The 22205-nt window shown below is 42.8% G+C and overlaps 1 protein-coding gene across 7 annotated transcripts in view; it reads right to left on the bottom strand.

Annotated features, from left to right (window-relative positions):
* Gcnt1 (glucosaminyl (N-acetyl) transferase 1) overlaps positions 1-22205 on the bottom strand; it is a 133815-nt gene that overhangs the window by 86776 nt on the left and 24834 nt on the right. For 4 of the 7 annotated variants that reach the window (XR_015046159.1, XM_029472442.2, XM_021152337.3 and 1 more), the window contains exon 2: positions 6619-6765. The exons of 2 other annotated variants lie outside the window; for them this stretch is intronic. The gene's annotated coding sequence lies outside the window, so the exon portion shown is untranslated. Of the gene's footprint in view, positions 1-6618; positions 6766-19653; positions 19740-22205 lie in introns of all 7 variants that reach the window. One more of the 7 variants, XM_029472443.2, reaches the window with a different exon arrangement.

Raw genomic sequence — 22205 nt, 5'->3', positions numbered from 1 at the left:
GAGGGGGGCCTGTGAGCGGTATGTGAAGTAAATAAATAAAAATAAATAGAATAAAAATAAACAAATAAACAAATAAATAACATTTAAAAAAAGAATAAGAAAAAGAAAAACAGAGAAAAGCACCGGGGCAGCTGGGGCGCAGGGTCGGCTGACACTCGCCAGCTACCCACAACAACCGCCACAGGATCTTAAGACTTCTGGTGAGTGGAGCACAGCTTCTGCTCCAATCCAATTGCGCGGGACCTGAGACTGCATTAGTTAGGGAAGCAGAAACCGGCCTGAGTAGGGCCACAGGCCTCATCCGGCCAAATCAGCACCGGGGTAGCGGGAGCGCAGGGTTGCCTGACACCCGCCAGCTACCCACGACCCCCGCCGCAGGATTTTGGGACTGCTGGTGAGTGGAACACAGCTTCTGCTCCAGTCCAATCACGCGGGACCTGAGACTGCTCTGGTTGGGGAGAGAGAAATCCGGCCTACATAGGGCCACAACCCTCTTCCGGTCAGAAAAGCACCGGGACAGCTGGGGCGCAGGGTCGGCTGACACTCGCCAGCTACCCACAACACCCGCCACAGGATCTTAAGACTTCTGGAGAGTGGAACACAGCTTCTGCTCCAATCCAATTGCACGCGGGACCAGAGACTGCATTAGTTAGGGAAGCAGAAAACCGGCCTGAGTAGGACCACAGGCCTCTTCCGGCTGGACCAGCACCGGGGTACCGTCAGCTACCCACGACCCCCGCCGCAGGATTTAGAGACTGCTGGTGAGTGGAACACAGCTTCTGCTCCAATCTTTAAACAGTGACAACGATAACAACTAACCCCAGAGATTACCAGATGGCGAAAGGTAAACGTAATAATCTTACTAACAGAAACCAAGACCACTCACCATCACCAGAACCCAGCACCCCCACTTCACCCAGTCCAGAGCACCCCAACACACCGGAAAAGCTAGACACGGATTTAAAAGCATATCTCCTGATGATGATAGAGGACTTCAAGAAGGACTTTAATAACACACTTAAAGAAATACAGGAGAACACTGCTAAACAGGCAGAAGACAATAAAGAGGAAGCACAAAAATCCCTTAAAGAATTGCAGGAGAACACTGCTAAAGAGTTACAAATCCTTAAAGAAAAACAGGATAACATAATCAAACAGGTAGAAGTCCTTACAGAAAAACAGGAAAACACATCCAAACAGATGATGGAAATGAACAAAACCATACTAGACCTAAAAAGGGAAGTAGACACAATAAAGAAAACCCAAAATGAGGCAACACTGGAGATAGAAACCCTAGGAAAGAAATCTGGAACCATAGATACGAGCATCAGCAACAGAATACAAGAGATGGAAGAGAGAATCTCAGGTGCAGAAGATTCCATAGAGAACATCGGCACAACAATCAAGGAAAATGTAAAATGCAAAAAGATCCTAACTCAAAACATCCAAGAAATACAGGACACAATGAGAAGACCAAACCTACGGATAATAGGAGTGGATGAGAATGAAGATTTTCAACTCAAAGGACCAGCAAACATCTTCAACAAAATTATAGAAGAAAACTTCCCAAATCTAAAGAAAGAGATGCCCATGAACATACAAGAAGCCTACAGAACTCCAAATAGACTGGACCAGAAAAGAAATACCTCCCGACACATAATAATCAGAGCAACAAATGCTCTAAATAAAGATAGAATACTAAAAGCAGTAAGAGAAAAAGGCCAAGTAACATATAAAGGCAAGCCTATCAGAATTACACCAGATTTTTCACCAGAGACTATGAAAGCCAGAAGATCCTGGACGGATGTTATACAGACACTAAAAGAACACAAATTCCAGCCCAGGCTACTATACCCAGCCAAACTCTCAATTAACATAGATGGAGAAACCAAAGTATTCCACGACAAAACCAAATTCACACATTATCTCTCCACGAATCCAGCCCTTCAAAGGATAATAACAGAAAAAAACCAATACAAGGACAGGAACCACGCCCTAGAAACAACAAGAAGGTAATCCCTCAACAAACCTAAAAGAAGACAGCCACAAGAACAGAATGCCAACTTTAACAACAAAAATAACAGGAAACAACAATTACTTTTCCTTAATATCTCTTAATATCAATGGACTCAACTCCCCGATAAAAAGACATAGACTAACAAACTGGCTACACAAACAAGACCCAACATTTTGCTGCTTACAGGAAACTCATCTCAGAGAAAAGGATAGACACTACCTCAGAATGAAAGGCTGGAAAACAATTTTCCAAGCAAATGGCATGAAGAAACAAGCTGGAGTAGCCATTCTAATATCTGATAAGATTGACTTCCAACCCAAAGTCATTAAAAAAGACAGGGAGGGACACTTCATACTCATCAAAGGTAAAATCCTCCAAGAGGAACTATCAATCCTGAATATCTATGCTCCAAATACAAAGGCAGCCACATTCATTAAAGAAACTTTAGTAAAGCTCAAAGCACACATTGCACCTCATACAATAATAGTGGGAGACTTCAACACACCACTTTCACCAATGGACAGATCATGGAAACAGAAACTAAACAGGGACACAGTGAAACTAACAGAAATTATGAATCAAATGGATCTGGCAGATATCTACAGAACATTCTATCCTAAAACAAAAGGATATACCTTCTTCTCAGCACCTCATGGTACCTTCTCCAAAATTGACCACATAATTGGTCACAAAGCAGGCCTCAACAGATATAAAAATATTGAAATTGTCCCATGCATCCTATCAGATCACCATGGACTAAGGCTGATCTTCAATAACAAAATAAATAATAGAAAGCCAACCTTCACGTGGAAACTGAACAACACTCTTCTCAATGATACCTTGGTCAAGGAAGGAATAAAGAAAGAAATTAAGGACTTTTTAGAGTTCAATGAAAATGAAGCCACAACATACCCAAACTTATGGGACGCAATGAAAGCATTTCTAAGAGGAAAACTCATAGCTCTGAGTGCCTCCAAAAGGAAACTAGAGAGAGCACACATTAGCAGCTTGACAACACACCTAAAAGCACTAGAACAAAAGGAAGCAAATTCACCCAAGAGGAGTAGACGGCAGGAAATAATCAAACTCAGGGGTGAAATCAACCAAGTGGAAACAAGAAAAACTATTCAAAGAATCAACCAATCAAGGAGCTGGTTCTTTGAGAAAATCAACAAGATAGATAAACCCTTAGCCAGACTCACTAAAGGGCACAGGGAAAGCATCCTAATTAACAAAATCAGAAATGAAAAAGGAGACATAACAACAGATCCTGAAGACATCCAAAACACCATCAGATCCTTCTACCAAAGGCTATACTCAACAAAACTGGAGAACCTGGATGAAATGGAGAAGTTCCTAGACAGATACCAGGTACCAAAGTTGAATCAAGATCAGGTTAATGATCTAAACAGCCCTATATCCCCCAAAGAAATAGAAGCAGTCATTAATAGTCTCCCAACTAAAAAAAGCCCAGGACCAGATGGGTTTAGTGCAGAGTTCTATCAGACCTTCAAAGAAGATCTAATCCCAGTTCTTCACAAACTATTCCACAAAATAGAAACAGAAGGTACTCTACCCAACTCATTCTATGAAGCCACAATTACTCTGATACCTAAACCACAAAAAGACCCAACAAAGATAGAAAACTTCAGACCAATATCCCTTATGAATATTGATGCAAAAATCCTCAATAAAGTTCTTGCTAACCAAATCCAAGAACACATCAAAACAATCATCCATCCTGACCAAGTAGGTTTCATCCCAGGGATGCAGGGATGGTTCAATATACGGAAATCCATCAACGTAATCCAGTATATAAACAAACTCAAAGACAAAAACCACATGGTCATCTCCTTAGATGCGGAAAAAGCATTTGACAAGATCCAACACCCATTCATGATAAAAGTCTTGGAAAGATCAGGAATTCAAGGCCCATACCTAAACATGATAAAAGCAATCTACAGCAAACCAGTAGCCAACATCAAAGTAAATGGTGAGAAGCTTGAAGCAATCCCTCTAAAATCAGGGACTAGACAAGGCTGTCCACTTTCTCCATACCTATTCAACATTGTACTTGAAGTCCTAGCCAGAGCAATTCGACAACAAAAGGAGATCAAAGGGATACAAATTGGAAAAGATGAAGTCAAAATATCACTTTTTGCAGATGATATGATAGTATATATAAGTGACCCTAAAAATTCCACCAGAGAACTCCTAAGCCTGATAAACAGCTTCGGTGAAGTAGCTGGATATAAAATTAACTCAAACAAATCAATGGCCTTTCTCTACACAAAGAATAAACAGGCTGAGAAAGAAATTAGGGAAACAACACCCTTCTCAATAGTCACAAATAATATAAAATATCTTGGCGTGACTCTAACTAAGGAAGTGAAAGATCTGTATAATAAAAACTTCAAGTCTCTGAAGAAAGAAATTATAGAAGATCTCAGAAGATGGAAAGATCTCCCATGCTCATGGATTGGCAGGATCAACATTGTAAAAATGGCTATCTTGCCAAAAGCAATCTACAGATTCAATGCAATCCCCATCAAAATTCCAAATCAATTCTTCAACGAATTAGAAAGTGCAATCTGCAAATTCATCTGGAATAACAAAAAACCTAGGATAGCAAAAACTCTTCTCAAGGATAAAAGAACCTGTGGTGGAATCACCATGCCGGACCTAAAGCTCTACTACAGAGCAATTGTGATAAAAACTGCATGGTACTGGTATAGTGACAGACAAATAGACCAATGGAATAGAATTGAAGACCCAGAAATGAACCCACACACCTATGGTCACTTGATCTTCGACAAGGGAGCTAAAAACATCCAGTGGAAGAAAGACAGCATTTTCAACAAATGGTGCTGGCACAACTGGTTGTTAACATGTAGAAGAATGCGAATCGATCCATTCCTATCTCCTTGTACTAAGGTCAACTCTAAGTGGATCAAGGAACTTCACATAAAACCAGAGACACTGAAACTTATAGAGGAGAAAGGGGGGAAAAGCCTTGAAGATATGGGCACAGGGGAAAAATTCCTGAATAGAACAGTAATGGCTTGTGCTGTAAGATCGAGAATTGACAAGTGGGACCTCATGAAACTACAAAGCTTCTGCAAGGCTAAAGACACCATCAATAAGACAAAAAAACCACCAACAGATTGGGAAAGGATCTTCACCTATCCTAAATCAGATAAGGGACTAATATCCAATATATATATAAAGAACTCAAGAAGGTGGACTCCAGAAAGTCAAATAACCCCATTAAAAAATGGGGCTCAGAACTGAACAAAGAATTCTCACCTGAGGAATACCGAATGGCAGAGAAACACCTGAAAAAATGTTCAACATCCTTAATCATCAGGGAAATGCAAATCAAAACAACCCTGAGATTCCACCTCACACCAGTCAGAATGGCTAAGATCAAAAATTCAGGTGACAGCAGATGCTGGCGAGGATGTGGAGAAAGAGGAACACTCCTCCATTGTTGGTGGGATTGCAAGCTTGTACAACCACTCTGGAAATCAGTCTGGCGGTTCCTCAGAAAATTGGACATAGTACTACTGGAGGATCCAGCAATACCTCTCCTGGGCATATATCCAGAAGATGTCCCAACCGGTAAAAAGGACACATGCTCCACCATGTTCATAGCAGCCCTATTTATAATAGCCAGAAGCTGGAAAGAACCCAGATGTCCCTCAACAGAGGAATGGATACAGAAATTATGGTACATTTACACAATGGAGTACTACTCAGCTATTAAAAAGAATGAATTTATGAAATTCCTAGCCAAATGGATGGACCTGGAGGGCATCATCTTGAGTGAAGTAACACAATCACAAAAGAACTCACACAATATGTATTCATTGATAAGTGGATATTAGCCCAAAACTTAGGATACCCAAGATATAAGATACAATTTGATAAACGCATGAAACTCAAGAAGAATGAAGACCAAAGTGTGGACACTGTGCACCTTCTTAGAATTGGGAACAAAACACCCAGGGAAGGAGTTACAGAGACAAAGTTCGTAGCTGTGATGAAAGGATGGACCATTTAGAGACTGCTGTATCCAGGGATCCGTCCCATAATCAGCTTCTAAACGCTGACACCATTGCATACACTAGCAAGATTTTGCTGAAAGGACCCAAATATAGCTGTCTCTTGTGAGACGATGCCGGGGCCTAGCAAACACAGGAGTGGATGTTCACAGTCAGCTATTGGATGTATCACAGGGCTCCCAATGGAGAAGCTAGAGAAAGTACCCAAGGAGCTAAAGGGATCTGCAACCCTATTGTTGGAACAACATGATGTACTAACCAGAACCCCGGAGCTCTTGTCTGTAGCTGCATATGTATCGAAAGATGGCCTAGTCGGCCATCAATGGAAAGAGAGGCCCATTGGACTTGCAAACTTTATATGCCCCAATATAGGGGAATGCCAGGGCCAAAAGAATGGGAATGGGTGGGTAGGGAAGTGGGGGGCGCTATGGGGGACTTTTGGGATAGCATTGGAAATGTAATTGATGAAAATATGTAATAAAAATATTAAAAATAAAAAAAAAAAAGAAAAAGAAAAACATTCGGACTTCATTTTACCGTTTAGAATCACAGGAAGTCTGACTCTGTTGAGGCTCTGACTCCTGGTGACATCCTGTACTTGCTCAGAGGGAATACTGTGCTGCCAAGTTCCTATCAAGCACCAGGCATCCTGCGATGACATGTCCCAGCAGGCTTTCCAACAGCCTGTAAAATAGAGAGGGAGGGGAGAGACGACGGTGCTGATGGTGTGTGCGCTTGCCGTATGTACACCACCAGAAAGCAGCTATTCCAGTGTGTTTACCCGACGCCCCCTCCATCAAATATGTGGCTTGCAGGGGCCTCTACAGTCTTACTTTTTTTTTCTAATACTATGTTTGTGGGATTTAGGTTAAACTCTTTTTCTTATTTTCTCTCTTCCTCCTCCTTTGAGACTCAAACCAAAGACCTAATGTATGCTAAATAAGCTGCATGGGATAAGCTTTCCAAGATAAACTCCAACAACATTCCCAATATGAGTGCTAGGGAAGAGATTAACCGGCTAATCTAACTGGAAAATCCCACCCACTTTGTCCTTGCTATGAAGGCTCCCCAGGGTCACCAACATGTCAGCAACAACCTCACAGGTGAGTAGGCTGTTCACATCATTATCAATACTTGAAGATTGTACTACTAACATATCAACAATGGGGTGGGGGTGGGGGTGGGGGTGGGGGTGGGGGTTGGGGGTGCCTTGAGAGATGGCTTGCTGCTCTTCCAGCTGATTTGAGTTCGGATCCCAGCAACCATGCCAACTGGGTCAGGCTCCATATTCACACACAACCATACACAATAGACATAACTAAAGATAAAATAAATATTAACTTAAAAATATCAACAATAAACAATATTCCTCTAAGTAACCCTTGCCCCTTTTTAGTTTCGGGAAGAAGAAAAGACCAGTCATTAGCAGATCAGGAAGTTAACTTGACAGAGACTTCCCCCTTTCTTTTTCTCTTTCTGAGGCAAAGTCTCACTGTGCAACCAAGTCCTGTGAATCTGTAATCCTCCAGCCTTTGTCTCTAGGGTGCTGGGATTACAGAGCTGATTAGAGACTTGAGTGGCTTCTCACAACAATACAACCTCTTTCAAAAAAAAAAAAAAAAGGCACTAAATAAATCCGATTTCCAGAGTCAACACTATATCACAAGATGCACAGCTACAACACAAACACAAGACATGCAAAAAAACCCAAAACTTTGCCCCATACATAGGGGGAAAATGGTCAATTCTATCCCTAAAAGCAATCAGGCACTTGTCTTAAGTGACTACTATACATCCATTCAAACAAAACAGACTAAATAACTACTATACATCCATTCAAACAACTTAAGAATTAAACAAAATTATGAGATAGCTAACCAAATGGCAGTAAAAATTAAAAAAAAATAGTTTTTAAAAAATGAACTAAGAAAGGTCTGGAACAGGCAGGTTATAATCACTAAACCAACTTGACACATTGCAATGCCTGAACTGACTAGAGCGATCCAGAAGCAGGATTAAGCTGGCATAAGAAAGAAAGAAAGCCAGCAGTTAAGAGCACTGCCTGCTCTTCCAGCGGTCCTGAGTTCAAATCCCAGCAACCACTTGGTGGTTCACAACCATCTGTAATGGGATCTGATGCCCTCTTCTGGTGTGCTTGAAGACAGCTACAAGGTACTTATATATAATAAATAAATAAATCTTAAAAAGAAAGAAAGAAAGAGAGAGAGAGAGGGAGAGAGAGAGAGAGAGAGAGAGAGAGAGAGAGAGAGAGAAGGAAGAGAAAAGAAAGAAAGAAAGAAAGAATCACTGAGTCTGAAGACAAGTTAAGTGACAAAATTCAGTCTGAGGAACAAAACAAACAAACAAACAAAAGCATGGCACACTGAGTCTCTGAGACCCAAGTGACAACATGAAAAGCAAGTGTCTGGAAATGTGGGTAGGGGACTCCCAGAAGAAAAGAACAAAGAAAGAAGGGCATGGGAAGAAATGTTTAATAATGGTGGAAAAGCTGTATTCCAAATTGCCAAAAGTTGGCTGTGTAAATAGATAAACACACTGAGGTATACCATAACTAAGAGCAATGAGTTCACAGCTCAGAGACTGTAAAGTCAAGACATTAAAGACCTGGAGAGGACGTTCCTGTCACAGGTAAGCTGAGCTCAGCAATAGTTCCCACAGTGTGAGCGTCTTAGGCAGGGAGCCTACACAACTGATGTTTGGGTGGGATCATTCCTAGGCTCAGTGTAAGGTCATGGAGACAACAGTGGTGGGCCGGAGCACTTCTGGACATGCTTAGCAAGTGTTGGCTGGGAACAAAGAAGATGCTCTAAGAGTGCATTAACAGGAGGCGCCTCCTGAGAGAGTCAGCCTCACTTGCTGGCTAACATACACGCAACAGCGACACATGATGGATTGACAAAAGGAAGTTAGTTATCTCAGCGCCACAGAAAGAAACCACTTGGAAGAGATTACAAACTGAGTCATGCCAAGTGCTTGGTGTTCTGGAAAAGAAAAAAAAAACTTTAGAGAGAGTACTAAGATCAATATTTGTCAGAGGTGTGGAAGAAGTGGGGAGGACCAGTAAGTGAGCCTTGTTAACAACCAGAGGCATTTCCCCATGTCACTGTGGCTAAGAGACATTACACACCCCGCTGGGGATGATGAGCATCAGGGTGCAAGCTCACCAGCTGAGCACTTGCCCGGTATCCATGAGGTGTGGGTTTAATCGGAGTTGAAGAAAAGGGTGGGGGTGGAGTTACATTAGTTATAACAAATATACCCCGCCGGGGTGTGTGTGGGGGGGGGGTCCAGGAATTTACAGTGCTTGCTCTTCGTCTAGAAGACCAGGGTTTGGTTCCTAGCATCCATGTTAGACAGCTACAACCACTTGGAGCTCCAATTAAAAAAAAAAAAAAAAAAGATATGTCACCCTTTTTCTGGCAGGGACACACACACACACACACACACACACACACAGAGAGAGAGAGAGAGAGAGAGAGAGAGAGAGAGAGACGAATGCAAGGTGTTCATAATGGGTGAAATAGTGCATGGTTTGGAAACCATTCTTCTCTGCATTTTTTCTGTAAACCCCAAACTGTTCCATAGAAATCTATTAAAATGAACTGTACCCCCTGGTTCATTGAGCTTCAATGAATGTAAACTCAAAATATGCCAGGTATGATGGTCAGTGCCTTTAATAGGGGTCCTCTAGGGACAGAGGTAAAAGTCTGGGCTCCATAGTGAAAACAGGCCTCAAAAAAAATAAGACAAAATGAAACAAGACCAAAAAGAAAAGAAAAGAAAAGAAAAGAAAAGAAAACAAAACAAAACCCACAAATGATTGTTATCAAAAGTTCAACGATCAGTGAAAACATTAGAAATTAGGACACTCCCAGAAATACTAAATTATGCTAATAGAACTGTTCTAAAGGAATAATAAATAGAGTCATCTGGCTGAAATGGAAGGATGTTAGACATTAACCCAAACCCACACGAGTTAATCCAACACTGCAGTGGTGGTATACACACACATAAGCATACAGACTGTTAATATATGTTCTCAGTGACTTGAAGGACAATTGAACAAACTAATAATGCCTTTGATTTTGTACATTTATCACCATGGTAAGTGGAGTCAGAGGTTGATTAAGATTTTTTCACTTCTCATCCCAACTTCAACTAGTAGAGCATTCTCTTAAAGCAAGGAGATGGGAAAACACCACATAACCGAAGGGATTTCCATGACAAACAGAAGTTGGAGAGAAACATGTATGGCTGCTATGCTAACAACTTACTAAAGATTCTTTTTGTTGGTGTTTGCTTTCATTTTCAAGACAGGGTTTCCCTGTGTAACCCTGACTGTCCTGGAACTCAGTCTGTAGACCAGGCTGCTCTTTACCTCAGAGATCCACCTGCCTCTGCCTCCCATCTACTACTGGGATTAAAGGCATGAACCACTATGCCCTGCTAACGATTCTTTAATTATGTAGAAAATAGAACTAAGAAGAATTGGAACAAAATAATTCTGCAGTGAGACAGAAGAGACGACCCTGAAAACAGAGGCTATGAACCTGTAACTAAAACAACACAAGACTGAGCTCTAAAAACCAACTCTTGTTTTTTTTGTTGTTGTGGTTCTGTTGTTGTTGCTTTTGTTGTGTGCCAGTAATAAGGAGACTTGGTAAAGGAGAGGGAAGAGGAATGCCATGCCTCAAGGACAACACACTCACTCTCTGGGTTACAACACAAAATAAAGAACCACCCGGGTCAAGGCAAGAGACATTTTGGTCCTCAGTGGAGTGGTAAGGATGACAAATGAATGACTTTGGATGAAGAAAGGAGTTATAAAAAAGAAAAGCAACCATCCAAACAAGCAAACAAACAAACCCCACAAAACTGGAAGAACAGAGTGAAGGCAAATAACAGAGAAGCCACGTGAATCCCAGCTACAGCGGAGAGAAAGGATGAGCAATATTTACACTATGGGTATTCAAAACGTTCAGGGATGGGTGGAGGCTGGTGCACCTTTCAAGAGGTTTGGAAGCTGTTTATAAAACACTTGGATCTCAAGCCTGGCCAAGATCCAAGGTTTCCTTTCTGCAGAAGTGCCTCGGGAAAGGTGTGTAGGCTCCCCAGCAAAAACCAGAGGGGCCCAAGCCCGTGGAATAGATCTCATTCTAGCTCACGTGTTTGCCCTATCAGTTCCTGGAATTTTGGTTACCAATGCAAGGCAGTTTATTTACCGGGAAATCTAGACTTAGAGAGAATGAGACTTAAAATATTTCTCTTAACAGGAAAAAGACTTTAGGAAACAGAAAACTACAGTCAGCATCCTCAGAGAGACATTGTGTCCTCAAAAAATAAATAGATGATAGGGTTAGTGAGAGGTCGCTGCAGATAAAGGTGTGCACTACCAAGCTCAACAATCCCTGACCCCCTGGCACATGGTGGGAGGAGAAAACTGCTGACTCCTCCAGGTTGTCTTCTGACCTCCACACATGCACCACGACTCATGCAGGAGGCACACACACACACACACAACTGATTATGTTGACCAATAGAGTTTGGCAGGAATGATACTGAGCACTGATGTCAGCCCATGTAGGAACATGCAGCTGCCATCCCGCTGCCTTGGAAAATGGGCAGCTTCTCCAGAATCTTCTTTCAAAATGAATTCCATGCTATGAGAAGAAGAAAAGGAAGAAATCAGAGCATGGGACACCAGCCATCAGCTCCAGTTGTTACAGGTGCCACAAGCAAATGGATAAATCATCAGATGACTATCGCTGTCACCATGGTCTTAACTGAACCCTGGAGCGTGTGAATGAAGAATAAAACAGACGGGGCTGCAGTCGAGGCGGTTTTCCTACAGCAATAGGTTGGTAGAACAAACAGGAAACCACAGAACACCTAGCAAATAAAAATATGCTCTTGCACATTAATGACATGACAGCAAAAATGAGAACGCTCAATAGAAAGGGTAGAGGGAGTTATGTAGACAAAATGATTCATGGAACAGCATGGGAAACATAGGAGTCTTACACAGCATAAGCAGAGAATCACCACGAGAGTCAAAGGAACCTGAGTAGAAAGCACGCTTACCCCATGAACCTGTTCTCGGGAACAAGCTACCCAAGCTCAGCTCTGACACGGAGAGTGAATCCCAGAACTGTGACAGAGCAGATGGCAGCAGGAAAGGCCCCAAGAGGGGAGTGAAAACACTGCAAAGCGGTTTAAACAACAGCGGCCTTGGGGCTGAATTTGATAGCTACTTTGAAAACAAAGCAAAAGAAGTGAACTAGGAACACAACTGTCAGACTCCAGGTATGTGCTGGAGTGACAGCAACCACACACAGAGATTCCCATGGCTTAGCTCTGAAAATCTTGGGTCTTAGAATGTAAACATTATCAATCAAAATCCAATAAACCTATGCTCTAGGCAGTGGAATCTATCCCCCCAGACCAGGGAAGAAGGGAAGAGGAAGAGGAGGGAAAGAATAGGAAGCAGAGGGAAGGAGAGAGATGAAGTTCAGTAAAGCAAGGTCAGGAGCAGTAAGTCAGTCACGGGAAATGAGTGTGGAAGGAGCCGCATTGCTCAACAATGCTCACAGCTAATCAGAGCCCCGTGGGAGCACGGTTTACTTTGCTGCTGTAAAACAAGGGCCTCTTTCTACCTTTATTTAACCAAGAAACAACTATTTTTCCAGTTTAGTATGCAAGGATCAGACAGAAGAAAGTCAAGCAAGGCTAAGGGTGCAAGGCAGGGCAGAGCTATTTTTACAGAAGACGCAAGCAAGGCCTGCAAGCCAGTGATTGTCATATCACATTTATCTTGGAATACTCAAGCAATAAAAGAAGATGACCAATGCAGATGAGGACATTTCAAAACCACCATCTACTTGATATAACCAGGACACATGTCTATTTGTCAAAATAGAAAAGATTCACTCATATTCATTCCCAAACACACACTTAGAAGTATAAATTTATTTACAGAAAGACCACTGCACAAAGATGGAATTGAGAACAGTTAAGCATTTAAAGAAATATGTTCTGTAGCTCAGGCTAGACCTTTGTTATGATCGTATGTAAACCATTGACATAGCCTCTCCATTAGGAAGAAGGATTTTTTTATTGGGAATAAGAGAGAAAATACCCAAAGGCATCTGGAAGAGTCCAGAGAAGAGAGAAACAGACACAGACTCGACATGGCCAAGACTAGAGAAACAGAAGTCGTGGAGACAGCAAGAGATGGAGAACAGAGAGAGCAGGGGCAGACAAATCGCATGGCTTATAAGGACTAGCTATGGGGAAGGACTCTTTGGGGGATGGAGAAGCCATTTCACAAGTTCCTAAGCAACACTGGCTTTTTATCTAACTCCAGAAATCCTTCTTGAGTCCAGCTTGAGCTCATGTCGAGATATATGAAGAGCCTGAGACCTGACAAGTATATTTTTAATACTTAAGAAAAAAGAATTAAGCATGGTGGTCCACAAGTATAATCCCAGCACTTAGGAGACAGACAGGAGGATAAGAAGTTCAAGTACCAGTTTAGTCTGGCCTCTACAGCAAGACAGAAGAAGCTGGACAAGGTATACCTTTAATCCCAGCACTCAGGAGGCAGAGACTGGCCGATCTCTGGGAGGTCAAGGCCAGCCTGTTCTACATAATGAATTCCAGGATAGCCAGAGCTACATAGTGAGACACTATCTTAAAAAACAATTACGAGGGTGCTGGAGAGATGGCTCAGTGGTTAAGAGCACTGACTGCTCTTCTGAAGGTCCTGAGTTCAAATCCCAGCACCAACCACATGGTGGCTCACAACCATCCGTAATGAGATCTGATGCCCTCTTCTGGTGTGTCTGAAGACAGCTACAGTGTACTTACATGTAATAATAAATAAATTGTGAGGCTGGAGAAAGCAGAGATCCTGAGTTCAATTCCTAGCAACCACATGACGGCTCACAACCATCTGTAAAACTACAGTGTATTCATATACATACAATAAATAAATAAATCTTTAAAAAAATAACAAAAAGGCTTTCCATTCTCACATGTGGGAGGTGGGAGGGGTGATGTTATGTGTGCATGTGCCACAATACTCACGTGGGGGTCAAAGAGTAACACACAGACGTTGATCCCACCATGTAGTTAGGTCTCAAGGATCAAAGTCAGGTCATCAGGCTTGACAGCAAGTACTTTTACCCACTGAGCCATCTCATCAGGTCCAAAGCAAGAATCTGGAGAGGTGATTGCTCACAATAGAAACCAAGGCCTTCTGCATACTAGGCAGGAACTTTACCTAAGCCAAACCACAGACGCTGCCATACACTTTTTAAAGCAATAGAAATACTGCTTAAAAAGTGCACGTGTGCTGGGCCATAGTGACACGGGACTTTAATACCAGAAAAAACAATAGATAAATAGATGGATAGATAGATAGATAGATAGATAGATAGATAGATAGATAGATAGATAAAAATAAAATACACATGTATACAAAATATATGCACACATCTATATAACCATATGGGCATGCCGAGCAGGCCCACATCTCATTGCAGCAGGAAACACGGTTTAAATCTCTCCTGTTAGCATCTCGTCCCAGGCAGTACCTTCATGCTCAGTCTCTCTCAGGGACTGCTGTGACATGAGCAGGATACCAACTCCTGTGTGTAATGGCAAGCCACTGTCTCAGGATCATGATTGCAGTGAGAAGCCCAAAGTGTGCACTTCACCCATTAGTGGGCAGTATTCTCTCCTCTCCTTACCTCAGCACAATCCCTGAAAGGCAGAGCTATGAACACCAGCAGAGAGTGAAGCTTGCCTTTGCTGCACACACAGTTTGCAGGAAAGATGAAGCAGTCCCCAGGGGATGTGCAGAAGAGAGGGCCAGGGTGGGTAGAACAGAATTCCAACTGGTTTCACCAATCACAGGTGACATGAATCTCACCAGGAGGGAGGGTTGAGGTCTGATGAGATAAGGCATTCATTCCTTCATGTTATGTCTGCTCAGGAAGGAGAGACCTCAGGCAAGCGACACAGGAAGGAAGTAGAGTCTGGTGCACAGTCAGCCAACAGGAAAGTGAGTAAGAGGTAATGCAGTTTATCCTCAAGTTGTGCAACTCGGCTTGCTTCTCAGCACACAGGCTGCATGTAGTAGAAGGGTGACAAATGGTCTCCCTCTGTGTCTCTGTCTCTGTCTGTCTCTCTCTGTCTGTCTCTCTCTGTCTGTCTCTCTGTCTCTCTCTCACACACACACATACACATACTAACTCCTTACTAAACATGCACACCTGAGAAGCAGGCTGCAGTTTGTACAGAAGCAGAGCTAACTCTGCTCTGCCCCAGGCTCCTCCAGGCTCCCTTACCTATAAAATGAGGAATGGCAGCTGGGCCCACATTTACCTTTAATCCTAGCACAGAAGAGGCTGAGGCATGTCTGTGAATTCAAGGCCTGACTGGTCTACACAGACCATTCCAGTAATAATGGAAGTGTTCAGACCTTTTCCTAAATGGAAGGATATTAAGGAAGAATCAAAATTTTCTTTCCAAGCAGCAAGTTCAGAGAAACCATAAAATAGACTTTGTCTTCCAGATGCCTGTGTCTCTGTGTCAGTCTGTCTCTCTCTTTCACACGCACACACTCATACACACACACATACAGGTCAAAGAAGAAAGAATGCTGGTGATAGCCTGTGTGAGTCTTTCCCCTGAGGAGAGTCCACTGGCGTCAGCACACTTGCAAAGACCCTCTTCTCTCAGCAGGACCTCCCTTGGACTGCATTAAGTGTAGATACTACAGTAGAGAATGGTCAAAGCCCAGGATAAGGGGAAGCTGGGGGGTTAGGGGCAGCTTTTCCCGCTCAATTCCAAGGGGACTTCAAGATTTAATATAACACTCTGTTTTTCACAGCAAAAGTGCCCCCCCCAGCTTCATTTCTCCATTACTAATATCGTTTACCAAAGCTCTCTTTCAAGTTAAAATTCTGTGCTTACCATGACTTTAACTATAGCAATTTTGTACATTTCACACACTTCCTTGAAAGCCAAAGGAAGCTCATAAGTATCCATTTAAGTATCAAAGAGACATCACATTAGGAGAAGGAGAGAGGAACAAAATGTGTTCTGTCGGCAGAGTGGAATGGTATTCAACCTTAAAAGAGATGAAGTCACACACTGTAGCACAGATGATCCCAAAGGTTAACTGAAAAGCAGCAAAGACACGAAAGGATAGAGGCTCTCAGATCCCAGTAATGCAAGGTACTAGAGTAGCCAAGTTAGTGCTGGACAGCAGCACATAGGCTCCCTCTGTGTCTCTGTCTCTGTCTCTCTCTGTCTCTGTCTCTCTCTCACCCACACACACCCACACATACCCACACTAACTCCTTTCTAAACGTGCACACCTGAGAAGTGGTCTGTCTACCACTTATCTGTCTGCCTATCCACCTACACACACACACACACACACACACACACACACACACACATTTATCTTTTGGGCTCAAGCCCAAACCTGCCTTAGTCATGCTAGGCAAGGGCCATACACTGAACTCCACTCAGTCCCAAAGCATGTAACCCAGAAGCATATTTTAAGTGACTTTTACATAGACACCAAAGGGAATTATAGTAGAACATAGGTAGGTAGGATGCAAGGTTATTCATAGGGGGAAAGAAAGCTCTATTTTTATGGTATAGAGATGAGCTGAGGTTGTAGTTCAGTAATAGAATACTTGCCTAGCATGTACAAGACTTTGGGTTCAATCCCCTGCACCTGTTTAGAAAGAAAGAAAGAAAGAAAGAAAGAAAGAAAGAAAGAAAGAAAGAAAGAAAGAAAGAAAGAAAGAAAGAAAGAAAGAAAGGGAGAGAGAGAGAAAGAAAGAAAGAAAGAAAGAAAGAAAGAAAGAAAGAAAGAAAGAAAGAAAGAAAGAAAGAAAGAAAAGGAAGAGAGAACTTGAGATTGCTCAGAACAAAGATTGTAGAATCCTTGTCTCGAAGGTTGTTCTGCTTCCTAGGTCAAGCTGGTGTAGAATTACCTGTGAGGAACTCAGCCTTTCACAGGGGAAGCCCTACCCTCCCAGGCAGCCCAGGCAGTCACAGAGCTGGCAGAGCTGGTTGGCAGCATAGTCTCCACAGACCCAAAAGACTCACATCCACTCGTATATACATAGAAAATAGTGTCTAAAAGGAATCTTCAACCTCATTAGCATCACAGGCCAAAAATATAGTAAAAGACCTCCCTGGCCACTTCCACGTGACAGCCTGGCAAGAGCTCTTTACCTGCTTGCTCCTGGCATATTTAAAAAACTCAGCTAACCGGCTTCCACATGGTCCCTCCCGTGAATCACATGGGCACAGCATCCTTGAAGCCCATCACTCACTAGTAGAAGACACTGGGCCAAAAGAGGTGAAGGCAAACAGAAATGTATATAAACTAACTTGCCACTTCCTAACAGACAATAGAACTTCCCTAACCACTCTGAGCGTTAAGTTTCCTCATCCAAAAATAGAGATCATGGGGCTGAGGCTGGCACGCTTTGAATGTGCAAGGACCTGGGACCAATCTACAGTCCGCCTCCTCCAAATACCTATCTCCCTTTGTGATGACTCAGAAACCAGCAAAACTTTAGCACAGTGCTGTTCAGTCAATTGGGGACTTCAGTGTCACAGTGAAAACTAATCTACACGTGTGCTTTGGTGAGTTCTTGCTCACCAGACTTGTGACTAGTCTCAGACTCCTTTCCCATCTCTGGCTACTCATACTGGATTCTGAACCTAGCTTATGTTTATTCAGTAAGGAGAGAGAGACAGACAGAGAGAGAGAGAGAGAGAGAGAGAGAGAGACAGACAGACAGAGACAGAGACAGAGACAGAGAGAGAGAGAGAGAGAGCAAGCACAACATTCAAATATACCCATACCTCCCCTAAAAAGTAGGGCAGCCTCTTTGATGCTTTTCTGTTAAATGAATCTGCCTCCAGACAAAGAAACTCAAGTTCTGTACCCAGATGGTCCAAGTTGCAGTGGGTCAGGGAGTCAAGGAACAGAGCAAGAATCCAAAGCACCCAGTGTTGGCTGCTACAGAAAGAGCATTTATAGAGAAACCCCAAACCACAGGCCTCCTTTTGGGTAGAGCTCTCATCCGGCTTGGGGATTATCCCAGTGTTTCTGAACTTTAACGTTGAGAAAGGGAGAGTGTTGAATTTGGTCAGAAGTGCCAAATTCCTGGGTGCTAGTGTTCTTAGCTGTATCCTTAGCAAGTTCACAAGGGCCAGGGCTAGAGAGGAGGTCTGCTGTGTCCTGGGCCTGCTAGGAATGGGGATAGTGGTGTAAGCTTAAACAAAAATTATCTACTTCTCATATTGGGTGCCTTTGAATTTGATGTGCATCTGAGGGTGAATGCAAAAATGTTCAGAACTAAGGATTTGTTTGTTTCTTCCTTCAGGTCCTTCTCCTCTCACTCATCTTCTTTCTTCTTTCTCCTCTTCTTCCTCCTCCTCTTCTTTTTCTTTCTTTTTTTTTATTAATATATTTTTTTATTACGTATTTTCCTCAATTACATTTCCAACACTATCCCAAAAGTCCCCCATACCCTCCCCCCCCACTTCCCCACCCACCCACTCCCACTTTTAGGCCCTGGTGTTCCCCTGTACTGGGGCATATAAAGTTTGCATGTCCAATGGGCCTCTCTTTCCAGTGATGGCCGACTAGGCCATCTTCTGCTACATATGCAGCTAGAGTCAAGAGCTCCGGGGTACTGGGTAGTTCATATTGTTGTTCCACCTATAGGGCTGCAGTTCCCTTTAGCTCCTTGGGTACTTTCTCTAGGTCTTCCATTGGGGGCCCTGTGATCCATCCCATAGCTGACTGTGAGCATCCACTTCTGTGTTTGCTAGGCCCCAGCATAGCCTCACAAGAGACAGCCATATCAGGGTCCTTTCAGCAAACGCTTGCTAGTGTATGCAATGGTGCCTCTTCTTTTTCTTTTTGTTTTTGAGACAGGGTTTGTCTGAGATCCATCTGCCTCCGCCCCTGCCCCGCCCCCGCCCCTGCCTCCCAAGTGCTTGGATTAAAGGTGGTTACCATCCCCACCACTTAGAGGAATGATTATATTAATAATGAGCAAGAGTTTCACATACATTCTCATTTAGTTCTCATCACAACCCTCCGAGTAGCCATTTTTGTTCTCATGGAATCGTCAGAGTAATAAAAAGTGGAGGCTTCAACTGCTTTCCATGTGGTCCGCTGCTCTCGTTAACAACAGTCAGGGATGAGGAAGGGCTGACGCCCTGGACAGAGACACAGGTTTTATTTCCAGCCAAGAACCACACGGCAGGCAGTCATTAACGGGGACCCTAGATTCCCACATACCCCAACCCCTCCACCCCAGTCTTCCTACAGGTTGGATATCATAAACTCTCCTATCAAGTGTGTTAGCCTAAAGGCCCCAGGGGCCTCTTCATGACCTGGGCTCTGCACACGACCTTATATTACTTCAAAAATCCAACTGGGAAACCTCATCCACCATGACAGTCATCATCCCAGCATGGATAAAGAAGGAACTCATAACTCACCCCTAGGAGAGGAGTTACTTGGTTGTTGACGGTAGAGAAGCGTCTAGTGGGTTGACCATGCTCCAATGGTTCCACAGCCATGAGGTCTGAATAGCAGTAATTTTAGATCCAGTGGGTCACATTGTTTTTTAAAGAGGAAAGGGAGAAGCCAATGAAGTTGAATTCCGGGTGGGGGTGGGGGTAATGGAGGTGAGGACTGGGGAACACATATGATCAAAATACACAGTACACCTGTGTGAGATTCTCCAAGAAGGAAGTGTTAACTTTCTAAAAAGGCATCAACACTCTAACATAAGCTCTAGTATTTTCCCAGATACTTAGGAAAAGCAGCGGAGAAGTGTGAACTCAGGGCCAGGGGAGGCTCAGTGGCCTTGCCTGTCATGTTTTCACAAAGCACCATGATATTTTCTCAAAAACAAATTCACAATGGTACCAGTTCATATCCTTCAGGTTCTCTCCACTTGGAGGGCTACAGGGTATCCAACTGAGGGTTTTGCACATGACAGGCAAGGCCACTGAGCCTCCCCTGGCCATGAGTTCACACTTCTCCGCTTCTTTTCGTAAGTATCTGTGAACATTACAGACTCTCTTATTTGCTCACACTAATGGGTGGTGGGCTTTATCTTCTGCCCTTTTCATCTCCTGGATATCAACGCTCTTTACTGTTTTCACCAGTCTTAGGGCTGAATTTGGGTACTTCCAAACTATATTGTTACTAGTGAGCATTTGCTATGAATATCTTAGTATGTTTCTAGTTTTGTTTTCTTTTGAAGGATTTCTTTGGAATTCCCAGGAAAAGCATTTCTATACCAGTATTTATAAATACTGGTACACCTTGAATGCCCTCCAAATGAACCATAAGAGACAGAGTATGATTTCATCTACAACACTCTGCAATTATTTTAACTCCAAGAAACACATGCATAGACTCTCTAACGTTTGTCACCGTTTCGGCTGTAATGCTGTTGGTCCCTCACCAAGGTTCCTGTCTGCAATCTTCACAATCAGCTATTGCTCCAGTACTTTCTCTTGAGTTTGCACACAAATGAGGAACAAGAGAATCTGATCAGGATGACCTCTGGAGCCAGCCAGAGCCAGCCGGAACCCTGGAAACTATCACTTAAGTAACAACTTAGACTCCAGAAAGGCCTTATGGTCTCTAAGCTTCAGTGTCTACTTTGAAAAATATTTAAATGTATTTCTATCACAGGTACATAAAAACATAAAATTGCACATTATCAATGAGGTATGAGATTACAATACATATTGTGTATATATTAGCTTCTTCATTAAAAGTTTTTTTAAATGATTTAGTTGGGAAAATATTCATACATAAAATGTTAAGAGTTTTTTAAGTGAGCCAGACTAGATGTGGTTGGCGAACACACATATGTAACCACAGTACTCAAGAGGCAGAGGCAGTAAGATGATCAAAAATTCAAGGCCAGCCTGGTCTATAAGACACTGTCTCAAACACAGCCTACCTCGCTCTATAATGCTAAAGAGTAAGTGGGCTCAAACGGACTCAATGTTAATGCAAAGCACTGGCTGCTCTTCCGAAGGATCCAAATTCAATTCCTAGCACCCACATGGCAGCTCAAACCATTTGTAACTCCTGTCGCAGGGGATCCAATGCCTTCTTTTGGCCTCCTTGGGCCCCAAGAATGCCCATAAAGCATAAATTCATGTCGGTAAAATACAAATACACATAAAAAAATTTAAAAAGCAAACCAATCTATAACATGCTTATACTATATTTAACTCACAATGAGATCTATGGTTTACCATTCCTGTATATCCAAGTTTTGCTAAAACTGTTGTTTGTTTAGTTTTGAGACTAGGTCTAGCTATGTAATGCAGGCTAGCCTCAACTCCCAACCTTCAGAGGTGAGAAGAGGACATGGGAGGGGCGTGTCTTCCTCTAGCACCCTCTACCTCACTGCCTGAGAGCAGTGAAACAGAAGCTCACCATTTGGGCTAGGCTAGCTGGCTAGCGAGGTACCAGATCCATTAGTCTCTGTTCTCCAATGCTGTGAAGACAAGCACATGCTGGGGTTGTGAACTTGGGTCCACTGTTAGCCACCGAACCATCTCTTCAGCCTAGAGAAAACCCTTTCTTTTCCAGCATGCTACCAGATCCTCCAATGTAATTCAGAGTTATTATGAAAGTCTTCAGTGTATTCAAGTATAATTCCCTACCAAGCACCTTACTCAAAAACAGATTCCAGGTTCTGGGGAGGAAAATACCAAAATAAAGAATTCATAGGACCAGCTCTCGAGGAACTCACAGTGTTTATTTGCTAAGCCTTCTAGAGAAAATTGCAGCCTTCGTAAGGGTAATTAAACATTATTTTTGGAACAATGTGTCACTGTAAAACTGAAAGGAACTTTAGGGAACAGAGTCCAGGGCATGGTTACTGCGTCTTCTGGGTGTGGGTATATACGGATGTCCTATAATTTAAGAAGAATGTTGCCATAAAGGAACAAGGTCCTATGCTTCTGGGCTTATTTCTTAGTCCTTCAGATAATAAGGTAAACACTTAAAGCCAGGG

The sequence above is a fragment of the Mus caroli genome, unplaced genomic scaffold, assembly GCF_978045245.1.
Source record: "Mus caroli unplaced genomic scaffold, Mus_caroli_1 scaffold_20, whole genome shotgun sequence".
Classification (NCBI taxonomy): domain Eukaryota; kingdom Metazoa; phylum Chordata; class Mammalia; order Rodentia; family Muridae; genus Mus; species Mus caroli.
This window is presented reverse-complemented; position numbering and strand designations above follow the sequence as displayed.